The following is a 16750-nucleotide window of genomic DNA, read 5'->3' as shown; positions in this document are numbered from 1 at the left end:
TTAGAGCATATCCGAATAGCCTATTCAGGCTGGGAGACAATCCAATCCAACCACTTGGATACATCTCACTTCATACAACCTTTGGAAAAGGAAACCGATCAAGAAAACTCAACATAGATTACATCGTGGTCAACGTAAGTTCAGCCTACAATGCCCTAATAGGGCGGACAACATTAAATCAGCTCGGCGCAGTAGTCTCGACTCCACATCTGTGCATGAAGTTTCCAACCGCAGAAGGAATAGCTACGATAAAAGCAGACCAGAAGACAGCGCGTCGCTGTTATAATGAGAGTCTAAACCCTAGTGGCAGAGGAGAAGAATTCCATACCATCGAATTGATTTGTGTGTTAGAAAGAACATGTTCACCCGAGATGGTTTTCTTCTATTAGGATTTTTCATTTCCTATTAAGAAAAAACACAATCAACAAAAAAAAACTAGCAAATAAGACAACAAAAACACATTAATTCTACTTCCTCTTTAAGTATTTCAACAAATGTTTTCAATACTGTTGTATGTTGACTTGTATTCTTTGCTCTACTAGCTTTATTCTTCTTGCTTTGTTCTTTTAAAATCATAAAAAGATAATTGAATAATTAAGCCTAAAAATACACAAACAAAATTAGTTAGTATAACTAAATAGAATGTCAAGAAAATTACATGCAAATATTTAATATACCTTAATCATATAAAAACTCCAAAATTGTACAAGAATCTTCCAATAATCATGTGGAACGGCACAAGGACAATTCTTCATATTGTAAGCTAGTGCCATGTTCTCCTTAAAATATTGTTTTTTCAACCAACTTTTATATGTCCTCCAAGATGAACCTAAGGTTTTGAAAACCCACCCTTTATCAAGTACTCAAATGTCAAACTTTTCCTACACCATAATGATCATAGACATGATAATTAATATTTAGTTTTTAAAACCAATCAAGAAAGAAAAACACTTAAGCTAAAAGAGTAAAAACGTAACACAATGATAGCTTCTCACAAATCTTCCCAATTATCTTTAAGTCCACGCTAGCTTATGTTTGTCAACGGAGCAAGGTGTGCATTTCTAACCAAAGTCCCCAAATGACTGCTTAACTTGGCTCGATTACAACCAAATGGTTGATCACGCTTATTTAATCTAATTGCAGCTGATCCTCATAGCTTAAACCATGAGTTTTAAGACATTTTGACGGACCCCTTTTCCTCTTGGTTGTTGGTCCTGGAATCAATAAATAAAAAATAATTATGCAAAGAATAATACACATTTATTATTAGTATTAAACTAAACATAAAACATAATTATTACTTATCAATATCATTAGCTTCAGGTGTTAAAGCTGGTCTTATTTCAAGAATAAGAAAGTCAAAAAGAGAGAGGAGGAAATTTCTGAAATACATCTATTTATTCATTCAATCTAACCTTGTAAAAATGCAATTTCACCTAGATCAAAACATAGTAGAAAGCAGAGCACCTAAATCGTAGATATAGTAACTACCTAAAATATCTAATAACCATTTTCACACTATATAACAATAAAAATCACATATCATTAGTAAATCAATTACTCACAACACTCAAAATATATAAAAAAAATACAATAGAGGCACACTTACTATCATCATTGGCATGTGGTACTAAAGGTGTTTGTGAAGAGCTTGATGCACTGTCCTCTAGCTCACCAATGATATTAACCATAGACCCACCTTTCAATCCTCTATTTTTCTTCACAGTGGATATTAATTGAGATTGATGAGGACCTAATCTAATTTGCTCTTCTTGTTCATAGATGATATCTCTTATTGAGATGCTTGACCTTAAAGCTTTGTCTTTCTTGTTTGCCATAATCCTATAACAACTATAGAAGGTATGTAGGATAAAATCTCAAGGCCAAATATAGGAGAAGTACCTCCCCAAACTTTCTACCAAACAATTAGTAGAAGAGATCAAAGAACACTTGATAATACAAGTTTCTTTTACAATTTTGAGCCCACTCATTGGCATTTGTGCACAACAAAAGAGTAGAGAAAAAAGTGGTACCGGGCTTATGAATTGGGGTTCGGGATTTGGGTTCGATGCAAAAGAAGCATGAATCTTGTTCTAGCAGAACGAAGGATACTAGATGTACAAATTTCAGACCAAGCAGCTTCAATTCAAACAGGTCCAAACCTTCTATCTAGCCAACTGATAATTACATGACATTATTCATCAAAATCTGATTCTCCATCAGTTTCTTCAAATTCACTGTATTCCTACCAATCATCAACAAAAAAAACTATTTTCATAACAAGGTAAACTACACATATTTTGCTTCAATAGTTTTTCTACTTAGTAGTATGAAAGGTCCACTGGTTAAGCATTAAAGGGAACATTATGCTGGGTGCATCAAAATTCAAATAATTGAACTAGCTGGATAACACAGGCATTTACCATTCAGTTATGATAAAAGTCTATCCAAACCTGATTAAAATATAATATATACAAAATTCCACATACATGACATTATATATTTTATATATAATGCCTAAAAGATAAGTTTGAGATAAATAAGGCTTCAAACCAATTTTCCAAAGCTACATATCTACCATTCAAACAGAAAAGTATGCACTCAAAAGTACATGATTTCCATTAAGTACATCTTCAATATAATTATCATTAAAAGATATTAAGAAACAGCTGACTTCCATGGGATGGAGATTAACCAATAATGCCTAGTATTTTTTTATCAAGTGTTCATCTTCATCATCATCATTATACAAATTACAAATGACCAACTCCATAAGGAACTATAACTTTTGATTAGATTATACACTTAGGACTCATCATTGTATGCAAGATGACAAAAAATACACCAAAACATAAGCAATTAGTCTTGGATCAATTGTTCATTACAACACTAAACGAAATGACAGCATCCATAACAAAAGATAACCTTTGACCAGATTATACACTCATCATATTATACAAAACAAAAAATCCAGAAAAGAAACTGTTCACACCCTGGGTCGAGCTATCCGATCCGGGATGTTCAATAACAAAGCGACCGACCTCTTTAGGTCAGGCTATCCGACCTCTTCTCAAAGAGTTTGGTCAAATCGACAGGAAAGCCCAAAAAGGGGCCCAACTTAAGGAATACGACCCAAATCCAAAGGCATCCCAAGCCTATAGAGAGAAGGGCAGTTCCCTTGAAGATAAGCTGACCTCACTTAAAGATAAGATAAGATAAAGATAAAATAACTAACTTATCTTATCGAAGAAGGTCACTCCACACTATTATAAATACACTGGAGCACCCAGGTATAACTCATACTCTGATTCTACTAAAAAACCTGCTTAATGCCCATGCTAACTTAAGCATCAGAGTCTCTTGCAGGTACCCCCACCCTCCGGTGACGAAGGATCAGCAGTGTAGCTAGATCAACAAGTCGGACATGACAGCTCCGGCCGCCACTCACCAGCCGGACACGTCATCACCGACCAGTAAAGGAAATCTCGTCCGAGATCGACCTCCAGTTTCAGGTAACCCTCGGAACATTGGCACCATTGCCGGAGAACCTGAAAGTCATCCCATCACCATGGCGGACGACCATGACAACGACCACGATTTGGATCTAGAAGATAGAACACCGCACAAAAACGCGGGAAATACGCTGAAAGATACCCCGGAATCTAACGGGGACAAAAACTCATCAAATCCGGGAGTGATAGAAGCGCTTCAAGATCGTTTAAAGCAACTTGAAAAAGAAATCCAGTACCAACAAGAAGTTGGGAAGGATCTACAAAGAGAGGTAAGGCGACGCCGAGAATTAGAAGATAAACTTCTAAAACTCGAAACCGATCTCAAAGCCAAAGCTACTCGGTCCACCCCTGAGGATAACTCTCGCAAGGATCAAGATCCATTCACTAGGGAAATCATGAAGACCAAAATCCCCAAGGACTTCAAATTTCCGGATATGACTTTGTACGATGGCACAACAGATCCCAACCATCACCTCATCAATTTTAGAAGTAGAATGTACCTCACCGACGCCTCAGATGTAGTTCGCTGCAAAGCTTTTCCAACAACTCTCACAAAGACAGCAATTAGATGGTTCGACAACCTACCTCCAAAGTCCATCTCAAGCTTTGATGACTTAGCCAAAAAGTTCCTGGCCAGATTCTCCATCCAAAAAGATAAGGCTAAACACGCCCCCAGCCTATTAGGAATCAAGCAAGGAGATCGGGAAAGCCTTCGCAACTACATGGAAAGATTCAACAAAACATGCCTAGACATACAAAGCCTACCAACAGAGGCCGCCATCATGGGCCTCATCAATGGCCTAAGAGAGGGACCTTTTAGCCAATCTATATCAAAGAAGTACCCCACATCTCTGGACGAAGTGCAGGAACGAGCGGAGAAATACATCAACATGGAAGAAAATTCTCGACTAGGAGAAACCTCAAAATTCGGATTCACCTACCGAGACAAAGATAAAGAGTCCAAAAAGAAGGAAGATCGACAAGGGAAAAAAATTAAAAAATATCATAATTACACCCCTCTTAGGGTGTCCCTGGTGGATGTTTACAAAGAAGTCTGCCACACAGAAAAAATACCCCCAGCTCGACCACTCAAAGGCAAAAGAGGAGGAGGAAATCGGAATGAATATTGTGAATACCATCGAGTCCGTGGACACTCCACCAACGAATGCTTCGACTTAAAAAATGTCATAGAAAAATTAGTGAGAGAAGGAAAACTAGATCGGTATCTGGCGACCCGAGACGATGAGCAAAGAAAAAGGAGAAGAGATGAGGAGGTTGGATGAACCGAGCGATCACCTCGAACACCAGAAAGACATGTCCATATGATACACGGAGGTTTTGCAGGAGGAGGAATCTCCAAATCATCTCGCAAAAGATATCTCAAAGAAGTATATCATGTCGGAGGAAAGGAGGAAGCACCTGACATCCCCGCAATTACGTTTACCAAGGAAGATGCATCCGGCATCATCTCAGGACACGACGATCCCATGGTCATCACCATTATACTGGCAAATGCAAATCTCTATCGCACACTGATAGACCAAGGGAGCTCCGCCGACATCTTATTCAAAACTGCCTTTGACAAGCTCGGCCTGGAAGATAAAGAACTCAAAGCATATCCAAACAGCCTGTTCAGACTGGGAGACACTCCAGTGCAACCACTGGGATACGTCCCGCTTCACACAACCTTTGGAAAAGAAAACCAATCCAGAACACTCAAAATAGACTACATCGTGGTCGACGTGAGTTCAGCCTACAACATCCAAATAGGTCGGACAACATTAAATCAACTCGGCGCAATAGTTTCAACTCCACATCTATGCATGAAATTCCCAACTGCAGAAGGGATAGCTACGATAAAAGCAGATCAGAAGATGGCGCGCCGCTGTTATAACGAAAGTCTAAACCTCAGAGGCAGAGGAGAATAATTCCACACAATCGAACTTGGTGGAGTTCAGAGGCGAGAAGAACTCCGTCCACAACCTGAAGGTGAAATAGAGAAAGTCCAGATCGGAGACATCCCGGACAAAACAACCAATATTGGCACGACTCTAAAAGGAGACATAAAAGAATCACTCGTACAGTTATTACGAGACAACGTCAACCTCTTTGCGTGAAAGGCTGCAGACATGCCAGGCATAGACCCCGAGTTAATGTGTCATAAGCTAGCAGTCTACCCTGGGTCTCGGCCAGTACAATTGAGGCGTAGAAAGCTCAGACCCGAAAGATCCCAAGCTGTGGAAGAGCAGGTAAAAGCTCTACTAGAGGCAGGATTCATAAGAGAAGTGAAGTACCCACTATGGTTAGCTAATGTAGTCTTGGTGAAAAAATCAAATGGGAAGTGGCAAATGTGCACCGACTATACAAATCTCAACAAAGCCTGCCCAAAAGACCCTTATCCATTTCCAAGTATCGACACTCTGGTAGATGCTTCCTCCGGATATAAATATCTCTCGTTTATGGATGCATATTCCGGATACAATCAAATCCCCATGTATCCACCCGATCAAGAAAAAACCTCGTTTTTAACACCAAAAGCGAATTACTGATACATCGTGATGCCTTTTGGTCTCAAGAACGCGGGAGCTACTTATCAAAGGCTAATGAATAAAGTCTTTTCAGATCATATCAGAGAAGTCATGGAAGTCTACGTGGATGACATGTTAATAAAGACACAAAGTGAAGAGACATTATTGTCCGACCTGGTCCAGGTGTTCAACACTATAAGGAAGCATGGCATGCGACTTAATCCTGCAAAATGCACCTTTGCAATAGAAGCAGGCAAGTTCTTAGGTTTTATGCTCACACAAAGAGGAATTGAGGCAAATCCAGATATATGCCAGGCTATACTCAACATGAAGAGACCAACTTGTGTCAAAGAGGTTCAACAACTCAACGGGAGACTAGCAGCCTTATCCAGATTCCTAGCGGGATCAGCGATAAGATCTCTTCCCTTCTATGCTACTCTAAGGAAAGGAAAGAAGTTCGAATGGACAACAGAGTGCGAACAAGCCTTCCAAGATTTCAAAAGATTTCTAGGATGGCCACCTATTATATCTCGGCCACGAGAAGGAGAACCACTCATATTATACCTCGCGGTAGGGAGTCGGGCAGTAGCCTCAGCACTAGCTCAAGAAGAGGACAGTGGGCAACAACCCGTATACTTCATCAGTAAAGCATTACAAGGATCCGAGCTGAACTACCAAAAAATAGAAAAGTTTGCCTATGCTCTCATACTAACATCTCGACGACTTCGCCTATACTTCCAAGCTCACACTATTAAGGTTCGGACCAACCAGTCCATAAAAGGGATATTGCAGAAAACAGATCTAGCAGACAGAATTTTACAATGGGCAGTCGAGTTATCCGAGTTTGACCTCCAATATGAAGCTCGGACAGCCATAAAATCACAGTACTTAGCCGACTTCATTGCAGAATTTACAGACACCCCGGAAACCCCCACAGAATGGAATCTCTACGTGGACGGTTCCTCGAATAAGACTGGAAGCGGCGCAAGTGTGATAATTGAAAGTAATCAAGGAACCCAAATCGAACTCTCTCTCAAATTCGGGTTTCCTGCCTCAAACAACCAGGCGGAATATGAGGCACTACTAGTTGGTTTAAAGCTGGCTAAAGAGGTCGGAGCTCAAAGACTCATTATCTTCAGCGACTCACAGGTGATCACTTCACAAATAACGAGGAGCTACCAAGCCAAGGACCCCAATATGAAAAAGTACCTGGGCAAAACCAGGGAATAGCTCGGACAATTCCGGGAATATGAGATCCGCCACATACCCTGCGAGCAGAATGCCCGAGCTGACGCACTCTCAAAACTAGCCAGCACCAAACCAGGATGCAACAATAGAAGCCTCATCCAAGAAATACTACAGAACCCGTCAATCTCGGAAGAGGAAAAAATCCTAGCCATAACAGGTCTAGATCAAGGATGGATGACTCCTATAATTAACTACCTCAAAACAGAAACTCTTCCTACAGATGAGAAGGAGGCAAAAAGGTTAAAACGGGAGGCACAATACTACACTATCATAAACAATACTCTATACAAAAGAGGAATTTCAATACCATTGTTAAAATGTGTACCGACTTCCAACACGAAAGATGTTCTAGAAGAAATACACAGTGGCATCTGTGGCAATCATCTCGAAGCACAAGCGCTCACCAAAAAAGTACTCCGGGCAGGATTTTATTGGCCAACTCTACAAAAGGAGGCCACAGAGTTCGTAAAGACATGTCCACCATGTCAAAAACATGCCAACTTTCACATCACCCCGCCAGAGGAGCTCATAAGTGTAACCTCACCTTGGCCATTTGTAAAATGGGGACTCGACCTTCTCGGACCTTTTCCTCAGGGATCGAGACAAGTTAAATTCCTCATATAGGGGTAGACTATTTCAAAAAGTGGATCGAGGCAGAACCCCTAGCTAACGCCACTTCTCAAAGAAGTCAAAAATTCCTATATAGGAACATTGTCACAAGGTTTGGGGTTCTATACTCCATCACCACAGACAATGGCACATAATTCACAGATGCAGGCTTCAAAAAATTAGTAGCCGACTTGAACATAAAGCACCAGTTCACTTCCGTCGAACATCCCCAAGCCAATAGACAAGCCGAAGCTGCCAACAAAGTCATATTGGCTGGGCTAAAACAGAGATTACAAGACGCAAAGGGAGCTTGGGCCGAAGAGCTCCCACAAGTCCTATGGGCATATCGAACAACGCCACATTCCACCACAAAAGAATCACCCTTCCGATTAGCATACGGGACGACGGCAATGATCCCAGTGGAGATCGAGAAGGGTCGCCTAGAGTGGTCCATTACAATGAGGAAGTCAACTCCCAACTTCAAAGGGAAGAGCTTGACCTACTTCCTGAAATCCAGGAAAGAGCTCGGATAAAGGAAGAAGCACTAAAACGTCGAATGGCTTCCAGATATAATCAAAAGGTAGTGCCAAGAAGTTTCACTGAAGATGATCTCATCCTAATCCGAAATGATATTGGAATAACTCGACCTGGAGAAGGAAAGCTGGCAGCAAACTGGAAAGGACCCTACCGAGTCATCAAAGTACTTGGGAAGGGCTACTACAGACTATCCGAACTGGATGGGCGAGAGCTTCCTAGGTCGTGGCATGCCTGCAACCTAAGAAGGTACTATAGCTAGAGACGGTAAAAGATCTCAGCATAAGATGCACTCTTTTTCCTGAAAAGGTTTTTTAATGAGGCACCAAGTTGAGATCCAGAAATTATCCGACTCAAAAGGATAAAAACTCCGTATGTACATATTTTCATTTTCTTTCAAAATATATTAGACGTTCTACAAGTTTTCAAGATGCATTAATCTGAAACATTCATCGTCCGATTATAAAGCAACAAATTGGCAGAAAGTGAAAAACAAATTCACTGCACGATCACAATAAAGACCAACAGAGATGAAAACCAAATTCATCTAAAGGTCGACTAAACGAGGATTGAACTCACCTTCTACAAATCGGCAAAGATGAAAACAGAATAATGCAAGAAGTTATCGAAAGTGATCCAGAGAAAAGACCTGACGAGGTCTTAATGGATTGCTAAATAATAACTTAAAGACTGGCCGACGTTAAGAAGTCGGACCAAGTCAAACCAAGTTATAAGTAAACCCTGGAAAGAGGTCTGGCCAACCCTATAAAAGAGGATTACTTTAACTTAGAAGGGCTCGACATGACGAAGTTGGCCCAAGACATAAAAGTTATAAAATTAATCTCTGAAAGAGACATGAACAATGTCCAAGAAAGAGGATTACAAAAATAACTTAGAAGGGCTCGACATGATGAAGTCGGCCCAAAACATAAAAGTTATAAAAGTAATCCCTGAAAGAGACCTGAACAAGGTGCAAGAAAGAGGATTACAAAAATAACTTAGAAGGGCTAGACATGACGAAGTCGGCCCAAAACATAAAAGTTATAAAAGTAATCCCTGAAAGAGACATGAACAAGGTCCAAGAAAGAGGATTACAAAAATAACTTAGAAGGGCTCGACATGACGAAGTCGACCCAAAACATAAAAGTTATAAAAGTAATCCCTGAAAGAGACCTGAACAAGGTCCAAGAAAGAGGATTACAAAAATAACTTAGAAGGACCCGACATGACGAAGTTGGCCCAAAACATAAAAGTTATAAAAGTAATCCGTGAAGGAGACCTGAACAAGGTCCAAGAAAGAGGATTACAAAAATAACTTAGAAGGACCCGACATGACGAAGTCGGCCCAAAACATAAAAGTTATAAAAGTAATCCCTGAAGGAGACCTGAACAAGGTCCAAGAAAGAGGATTACAAAAATAACTTAGAAGAACTCAACGCGAAGAAGTCGGTCCAAAACATAAAGCTACCAAAATAATCCCTGAAAGAGACCTAAAAAGGGGTCCAAAAAAGAGGATTATCAACAATAGCTCGGACAAAACCAACATAATGAAATCGACGACCTTAGTGTTATACAACGAAAAGTTCCAGCACTACCAAAAACCTAAAAAAGGCACCAAGATAAGATAAATATCGACATGATATTAAAGGCGTGGAGATATAATAAAAACAAGTTCAAAGAGGCTACCCAAATCAGCCCCAAGAACTTGGAAGCTATTTTTTGTTTTTCAAAATAAGGTTGCTAAACAAACAACTAAAAAGTGTCAACAGTCAGCAAAACATCAATTCCAAAATAAAGAGTTTAATAGCCCACAAGCCGGGCAATATACACAAACAAAGAGAAATTTCAACTAAGATCTGAAGCCTTCTCGGTAGCATCAGCACGAGGTGAAGGAGGGTGAGCTTGGAGAGGCACTGCATCCACTGTGTCATCATCCCTATTCAAAATTTGGCAATCAGGATCTAATTCTGGAGGAACTGTAGAAGTCGACACTTTGGCAGCAGGCGCAGAGAGAGGTTCGACATCATCATCATCTGGGTCGTCAGGGACAATCTTACCATCTCTCACAATATTGTCCAGGCTGAAGAGAGTAAGGTCGACCTCAGGAGCAAGAACTCGAACCTGCTCCTTCAAGTTCTCATAAGCAGCATTTACGCTGCCAACAAGGTGACCCTGGAGCTCGGAGTAATCAACTCGGGCAGACTCCAACTCCTCCCTCAGACGCATTACCTCCTGATAGGATGTGACGTAACTGTCTTTATGCCTCAATGCCGTGTCCTCGGCCAACCTCACGGAAGCCGCCAAGGCAAGAGAGCTAGCCTTCTCGCTCTTCAGCTCCTTCTCCAGTTTGGTCACTTTCACTTCAAGCTCCTCCTTCAAGCCCTTCACCCGATCAAACTCCTGTTTAGCCTCCTCCATGAAGGCTTTGGTAGCATGAAGGGAAAGATTTTAGGCAGTTCGATACAGGGCAGCTCCCATATGTGCCATCTTAATGCTGCTCCAAGTTATAAAATCTAAATGGCGAAGGAGTGATACATCATCCATAGGGAGGGCACCATAAGGACCGATCTGCTGATCGACAAACTCCACCGCATTAAAGTTAGGAGCATCAAGGTTGAAAGGTTCAATTGTTTTTTGTTTTTTGTTGGGAGGAGCACCAGAGATAGCGACAGAAGTCTGTGGAGGGTCGGCCAGACGAACCCGAGGAGTAGGGATCACCTTCTTCGGCCTAGGTGAACTTGGCACGGGCGGCTTCACCTGAACTTGAGAAGATCCCTCTCCTGCCACCTTGGCCGATATATTTTGAGCAGCAGTAGCCTTCCTTGCCTTTTTGAAGGCCTTCATAGAGTCATTATTTTTAGACATCTCTGAAAAACAGAATCAACCACAGTAACGGGTTACAAACACAAAAAGATGAAGCAAAGCTAAAAACAAGTATAAAAACAAGTCAAACAGTACCCAAAGCAGTTCGAACCAGGGACGGGTCCCCCAGAAACCTTTTTGTATCAAGGTGGGGCGGTTCCCCCCATATATCTTCAAGAACAATTACAAAAGCCCGTTCAACCTCGTCAAGCATCTCCAATTACGAGACACTGACACATTCTTTTGCCATTCTAGAGGAAAAGCAGGCTCATCATTCCCATCAAGAAAAAAGGGGCGGGCCCCCTTAACAGCTCGAGCTTTAAAGAAATAGTTCTTAAAATCCTTAAAGGACTCATCATACATGGCAAAAACTTTATGTCCCTGGGCAGACCTAAAAGAAACCCAAGAAGCTTTCTTTTTGGAAGAAGCCCCAGGCTTGGCCGAAACAAAAAGATAAAGGAAAAGAGTTTGAGAAGGTGTTACGCCTAACTCCTGACAAAGCAGCTGAAAGATCTTGACAAAACCCCAGGAATTCGGGTGAAGATGAGATGGGGCAACGTTACATGACCACAACAAGTCGGTCTCAAAAGCAGTAAAGGGAAAAGTAATGTCCAACTGGCTGAAGAAATACTCATAGGCATAGAAGAAGGGACGCTCCCCCGCAACCGAGGTTGGAAAACAAACCCTCTCGTCAGAGTCGGGTGCTACAAGCTCATAATCCCTCTCCTGGGCACCGCTTCCACAAATCCTATGATGTTTTCTCAGCTCTACACAAAACTCAGCATCCACCATAGAGACACACATTAAGACAAGGGAGTCCAGCCAATCGGACATCCCCTCAGAAACTTTAGAAGACATCTCTATAATATTTTTGCGAGAAGACATGGCTAAACTAGTCCTACAAACAAGAAAAGAAGATTGGATTACTAAAAAATATCTCGGACGAAATCAGAATAACTCGGCCAACATAATCCAGTACAGTACAAGCAACAAAAGGAAATCCCAAGACCCATACCAAAATGATCTAGGGGCATCCTTTGGAGGCAGTTGACAGGACAAGGACTCAGGAAAACCTACAAGTCTACATCTCTACACATCTTAACAGGAAGATAACACTCTGAGAAGAAATCCACGAGCTACAAATCAAATAAAGTCATCAAAATAACTACCTCCCAAATTCACAGTCGCAGACGGAACTACCAAGCAACGAAAGTATCAACAAGGAGTCATCAAAGACGCCACCTTTTTCAGAAAATAAACACCCCAAACAAACAAGCCACTAGAGAAAATCATTAATTTCTACAAAGGATCATCAGTAAAATCATCAACAGAGCGAAAGTCATCAAAAGGAGCAACCTTCTGGGCAAAGTAAAATAGGTTCATAAAAAACTAGAAAAACATGCAGCACAACGACAAGTGAGCATGACAATGTAAAAAGATTCAAGCTTTCCAAACATGCATTCAAAACCAAAACTTTACCAAAGAACCGAAGGAAAAAACAACAAAAGAAGCACAAAGAAAGAAAAACCAACCTGAACGAAGGAAGAAGCTTCGAAGGAGAGTGAAGATAGAAAGATAGAATCGCCCAGAAAATCGGCAAATGACGCCGCAACGCAAGAAAGGCAAAATGTAGGCGAAAACAGAAAGCGAGAGAGTGAAGGGAGAGGTTACAAAGAAAAATGAAGAAGAGAAACCGTTTCTGATTGCAAAATTCAAAATAAAAAGCCAAGGGAAACGGGGCAATTAAAACCAATTAATGAAGGTATTAAACTCTCACACGTTCCCAAGAACAGAGCGCTGATATAAAAGCGCGCACTTTCAGAGGAAAACGTTCCACATTCAAAAAATTTCTACAAGGAAAGAAATCGACAAATGCTCAAGTTTGGCTTCACTAGAGAAGGATCGAAGTCAAGGACTCGACCTCAAAAAAAAAATCGAGCTCAAGTAGGGGCACTGTTCACACCCTGGGTCGAGCTATCCGATCCGGGATATTTAGTAACAAAGCGACCGACCTCTTTAGGTCAGGCTATCCGACCTCTTCTCAAAGAGCTTGGTCAAATCGACAGGAAAGCCCAAAAAGGGGCCCAACTTAAGGAATACGACCAAAATCCAAAGGCATCCCAAGCCTACAGAGAGAAGGGCGGTTCCCTTGAAGATAAGCTGACCTCACTCAAAGATAAGATAAGATAAAGATAAAATAACTAACTTATCTTATCTAAGAAGGTCACTCCACACTATTATAAATACACTGGAGCACCCAGGTATAACTCATACTCTGATTCTACTAAAAAACCTGCTTAATGCCCATGCTAACTTAAGCATCAGAGTCTCTTGCAGGTACCCCCCACCCTTCGGTGACGAAGGATCAGAAGTGTAGCTAGATCAACAAGTCGGACACGACAGCTCCGGCCGCCACTCACCAGCCGGACACGTCATCACTGACCAGTAAAGGAAATCTCATCCGAGATTGACCTCCAGTTTTAGGTAACCCTCAGAACAGAAACACTGCATGAAACTGAAACAATTCATATAACTTGCACTACTGCACAAATATTGTCAAAATAAAAAATCAGGTTTCATCCATAACATAAAATTTATGTTAGAGAGGCATCAAGCTTAGTTTTGCTCGATTGAAAGGTCAGTATTGCCCATTAGGAAACAAGGTGCTAAAAGAATCTTACAACTCTCTAACGGAACCTTTGAATGCCATTTTACGATATTCTGCAGATGAGTTGGTGGTGTTTTCATGATGAGAAATAGGGGATGGTGAGATAACAGTAAAATGCAACAAATAAACACATTCAAGAATTGAATTCAAAAATTGGAAAGACTTGAACAGAGAAATAACGATTCAAGAATTGAATTTTAACACAGTACCGATTCAAATTGTTTCTATACCAACAACTAATCACATTAAAGTATTTTGGGTACACAGGGACATTCCAATTTGGTAAAAGGAAAGTAAAGTATCATAAGTAGCCAAGTATGTGGTGTCAATCTTAACTAATATAACAATATTCACACACAGGCCTCCCATTTTTCCCAGTTAGATTTTATTGGCTTCACCTACTCTAGAAGCCGTTTTGGTATGAATGGATCATATAATTCCTAGATTTCTATCACACAATCCTAATACTAGTACTACTCTCTTCCTATTTCTCACTGTAAAATCATGAGGACCAAGATCACATACAATCGGGTCCCAACTCTCAAGTATAGGACACAGGGCTGAACAAAAATAGAATACATGAAATAATGCAGCCAGCATGTGACAAGATTACATGTGGCACTCAATAGTGATAATGATAAAAAAATTATTTTCGTTTAATTAAAAAAATAAGATAAATTAAGCACTACTAATCTTTATTTTATCATTTTAACAACTAGATAAAATAAGCAGAATAGATTATTCATTTGGATCTTTTCTATTTGTCATTGTTCGATCGGCATGAAGAACATAATGAAGCAGCCATTTAAGAACATGGTAAACAGAAAAAATAGTAACAGAATCTACAACCCAATAATGGCGATTCGCAATGTCCGAACCGCCTCGGTAGCGACTAAATCATCGTAGAATATCCGCCTTGGTGCTATAGCCTCTTGTGTAATCTTATTCTTCAAGGGACCGAAATTCTCTTCCCCTTAAAACAGAACAATATAGAAAACATAATCAATTATATAACATAATTCAAGTATTAAAAGACTATAAGCAATTAAACTTCACTTCATTTCTATAGACTACTCAAATAACTAATGCCTAATTATTCAATAATCATGAATAAATTTTCTTCTGCATTTTCCTAGTATCCTATTTTTAAGAAGTTGGTTAATTCAACTCTAAATCTAATATTTTTATGCAAAGAAGAAAAAAGAAGGAATGACAAGAGATGTTGGTGTTCAAAGCACACCTCAATATCTTAGTTCAAGCAGTCCTAGCCCTGCTTCAACACCTTCAATCATAGAAAGGGCAAAAATAAAGGTGCAGATTCACCTAATTCAAATGCCAAAACAAAATCTTAGGAAGAGGTATGTGTATGTGGTATGAAGTTTTAGTAGAATTTTCTTTTGCATTAATTACACTTCAATTAACAGCTCAAACAATTTAGGATTATGATTCCTTTATCTTTGATCATTAAGTTAGCAATGAAATTAGTGAAGAGTATTTTAGTGTTTAAACTTTAAATAATGAAGATACTAATTAGTCTATAGTATTTCCCTTTATGCAGGTGTTGGTCAATTTAATTTTTAATTTTCTGTATTTAGTATTTCTAACTTATTAGTGGCTTTCTCTTTTTCTGACAACTCATTACTTACTACTACACTGTCTTCATCATTAGTCTCAAGCAAGCATGGTTTACAAGACCTGAATTTGTATAAGTTGAATTATTATATCAATTTGATGTAGGATTGAATGTAAAATTAGCATTAACTAAAAAAAATATGATCCAAAATGTCCAAAAAATGAGTCCAAATTATTTCAATTCTCAGTAATAAATAACAGCAGAATGAACTTGCTTACTCGAAAGGGCCTAAATTCCCAAACTGAAGAAAACAAGAAAGAAGATAATGGAAATTTAACTTACAAGTAGAAAGTGATTGAGGAGGCAAAATGAGATCCAGAGATTCAAAGTGCTGAGAGATTGAGAAGGAGATAGAACAAGATGGAGAGATTCAGAGCACTGAGAGTGAGAGTGAGAACATGCGATGCTTACAGAGATCTTCCGGCATGGAGAACTGGTAGCTACCGGTGGGCTTCCTCTTAAATTTTCCCCTTCTCATCGCAATTCTGATTCAATCACTCACGTACACTACGATCAGATTAGAATATTGCTACTCTTCTTCTGCAAGTAACTTTTTGGAACAAAATTAAAAAGAAATCGGAACAAGCATAAAACAAAAATGAAACAATCAGAATCGAGAATAATCAAACCCTAGAACTAGATTGAGATTGAGAAAGGTTTGAAGGAGAATAAATCACGATCCAAAGAAAGAGAGGAAGAGATTGTGATGCTAATGGTTTTTTGATTCTTGATTTCAAAGGAAATAATGATTGTGAGAACCGATTGGAAGCAATGAGTGAGAAAACACACAATGGTTCATGAGAGAGTTTTTGGGAGAGTATGAACCAATAATTAACTATATTTATTATCGTTTTATTATAAATGTTTTCTAAAATATATTTTTATCTACATTGCTAACATTTAAACAAATGTTAAGAGACAAACATAACTAAATATATAAAATGTAGTAGTGGGTACCTTCATTAGGATCTCTAATACGACTTGGTGCGAAACTTAAGCTAATAATCAGCTTCCTCCTATTGATCCTTCCAAAGCCTTGGATATCCCAGGATTGTCCGTAAGAGTTATGGACAATGGACAATCTAATATGTTTCATTGTTGTCTCCAATTTTGTAGTAATAATTATTTTCAATTTGTAATGGATCTGCCGAGTGAT

The sequence above is a fragment of the Arachis ipaensis genome, chromosome B8, assembly GCF_059453495.1.
Source record: "Arachis ipaensis isolate K30076 ecotype BB chromosome B8, ASM5945349v1, whole genome shotgun sequence".
NCBI lineage: Eukaryota > Viridiplantae > Streptophyta > Magnoliopsida > Fabales > Fabaceae > Arachis > Arachis ipaensis.
The sequence above is the reverse complement of the archived record's forward strand: the minus strand, read 5'-3'. Positions refer to the sequence as shown.